The following is a 2920-nucleotide window of genomic DNA, read 5'->3' on the forward strand; positions in this document are numbered from 1 at the left end:
ACACACACACACACACACACACACACACACACACACACACACAAAGCATTTACTGTTTCATTTTATCAAGAGGAATCTGCTTTTGTTTCCTTTTCTAAAGGTGCTGGACCAACAAGCTCTAAGAACAGGTTCCTATCAGACTCCATCTCTTCTTTAGCACTTTCCTCCGGGGTGTGGATAGCGGTGAGGATGAACATAAAACAGTTCAGAGTGTGCCATCCTCCACACAGTCTCCAAAAGACAAATCTGTCCAACAGCTGGGGAGTTGTCATCATTTCAGATGGTCTTCATCTTCCTCCTCCTCCTCCTTCAAAGAGGGTAAGAGAAACCAGACACGCCTCCTTTTCACACTCATTTTTCTAACTCAAAGCAAAACACAACACATTGTGTTCAATCAGTGGACATTTTCACATGTCTGAGTTTCACTTTTGATGGAAGCTGTTCAACAGAGCTGGTCTCCATCTCTGTGGTTGAACCAAACCACCTGCTTCTCAGACGTTTGTGCAGACAGGCTGAGAGAAAATGGAGAAAGGGCCGACACTAAAAGACACCTTATCAGAATAGCTTTTCTTTTAATCTAATGTGGTTTTAACAGTGTTCACATTCATTACTTGAGTAGAAGTAGAAATACGAAGGTTTAAAAATACGTTTTTGGAAGTGGAAGTGTCAACTCAAGCTTTTTACTCAAGTAAAAGTGTAACAGGACTGGTTTTAAAACTACTTAAAGTATAAAAGTAAAAGTGATGTTATGGAAAAAAGCTTAGGCCATGCCACAGTGGCCTATTGACCCTTTGCACCTATGTCACCAAGTCTGGTGGGAACGCCATGACGGGCGTCAAAAGTGAGGGAGCGGTGTATTGAACAGAATAACTGCGATAGTTTTTCTAAGTTGTTTTTTTATTTTTTGCCGTGGCTTCTAGCCTACTTGTTGAAGTTCAGCTAAYTTGTGGAAGTAGAAGACCTAGTTCAGGGTTATTCAACTAAATTGCTCCAGGGGGCACAGTTAATGCAGGTCAACAGCTCAGGGGCCGAACATCYAGCWATTAAAGTCATTATGTAAATAAACTAAGTATTACAAAGATCTGTAACCTTTGAAATTGTTTATTTTGCTGCATTTAATCATGAATACATAATACACAACCCTATAAAAGTAGTGGTAATTAAAAAATATCAAAAACAAAAAGAACACATTTTGCCTCCTGTTTAACACAAATAATATTTTGATATCGCTGAGTTGCCAAATTTTTTAACCTTTCACAGTTTTATCTTCAACTACTTGTAATTTTAACTGTCTTGATTGGTGCATAGAAATGTTTCTTTTTTTTTACCAGCTTGTAGCCAAGATTCTGTTGTTTCTGTAGATACCAAACATTTTAATGTTTAACTAAAAGAACTTAATCAAAGTAGAAAACCGGGGTTTGGGCTCAAGATATACCCATGTTGGGATGTATCAAAACAAACGTTGTGTGAAAACACACATTTTTCACCTGCCGTGAGAATGTGCTGCAGCCACGCAGTTTTTCAGTCGACAGTTTTAACCCACAAATTCATGAAGCTGACCGGAATCCACAGAAATATGACTCTGTTGTGTTTTCTGGATGTAAGGAGCTTCTGAACATGGTGTTAGAATTTTTTTTATTATTATTATTATTTAGTTTTTTTTGTTTAAACTTGAACGATCATGAAACTGAACCCCGGGACTGAAAATCATTTAAGCTCAGACAGAAAAACAGAGCAGCCTAAAAATGATCAAAAGAATCTCAGTTCTGTCTACTGTAAACTGTAAAGTTTTTATATTTTGTCACATAGTTGGAAACACACACAGAGCGCAGGCCTGCGAGGTGCACACACAGCTGGGGAGAATATAATGTGTGAATTGTCTAAGAAACATTTTAATTCTCACTGAGAAAAAAACTGTCAACTCAGCAGATTAATTTAAAACAGCTCACCTGTGATGATTCCTCAGCTCCGCAAGTTGCAGACAATAGATTTGTTGCTGCGTGAAGTTGTGCGTAATTTATGGATCAATGCCAACAGTTCTTCAGGTTGATACAAGAAGAATTGAGGACAGTGTTGTTTTTTGTATCCCACCAAACAAATTACAGTCATGTATTTTACTGTAGTTCTGAGCCGAGCCACGCAGCCAGAGCCAGCTCTTGGCATAGGCGAACTAGGCGGTCGCCTAGACCGCCATCTTCTGGAGGCGGCGCCGAACTGCAGAAGAAAAAAGTAATCATTTGTAATCCCTGCTTGTAACTCTGCTCAGCGCCCCTTTCAATTAGCTTTGTCTTAAAAAACTATGATGAAGTATTACAGGAAAAATAAGCTACTCTACCCATAAAACATCCCCCACCCAATGCAACATTCACCCCCACCCTCTCTCTCATTTGAATGACATTGCACTGACTCGTCCTGCTCCGTAAAATCCTTATAACTTACGGACAATCCGTACAAGTTGACATATGTTGTTATTTATTTGCTTTCTGGGAAAGCAAATAAATAAGTAATAAATCTAAGATTACCATACATAGTACATTTAACTGTCAAACTTGTTTTTAGGGGTTTAAATTGGGGTGGGTGGGACATAGTTTGGGGAGGGGGGTGCGCTTCAACTCGCCTAGGGCACCAAAATGGCCAGAGCCAGCACTGCCTGCAGCTGAATGAGAGACTTCATGATTCTAAAATGAAAATCCTACACCGCGGCAGAAACTTGCGCTGCTGTGTCTTGTTTCTTCACATCAACTATTTAACAAATGTTTTTCCAAGTTTTACCAAACTCAGAAGTTCCTCTGTGTTTACAGTCATTATGACCTCCACACGCGAAGCGTAAACGGGAGTCATTTTGTTTTCGTCCTGTTTTTTTTCCAGTGATTTTTGGTCAACTGTAGCACAAAAACAGCTGCACCAATCAACATGAAAT

General features: G+C 39.4%; 1 protein-coding gene across 1 annotated transcript in view; it reads left to right on the forward strand.

Moving 5' to 3' along the window:
• Positions 1-285: 285 nt before the first annotated feature.
• Positions 286-2920, forward strand: part of fut9a (fucosyltransferase 9a) — a gene marked incomplete at its 5' end in the record, with an annotated part of 14150 nt that continues 11515 nt past the window's right edge. The window contains 1 exon segment of the mRNA XM_014009742.1: positions 286-318.

Source organism: Austrofundulus limnaeus, unplaced genomic scaffold, assembly GCF_001266775.1.
Source record: "Austrofundulus limnaeus strain Quisiro unplaced genomic scaffold, Austrofundulus_limnaeus-1.0 Scaffold61, whole genome shotgun sequence".
NCBI classification, from domain to species: domain Eukaryota; kingdom Metazoa; phylum Chordata; class Actinopteri; order Cyprinodontiformes; family Rivulidae; genus Austrofundulus; species Austrofundulus limnaeus.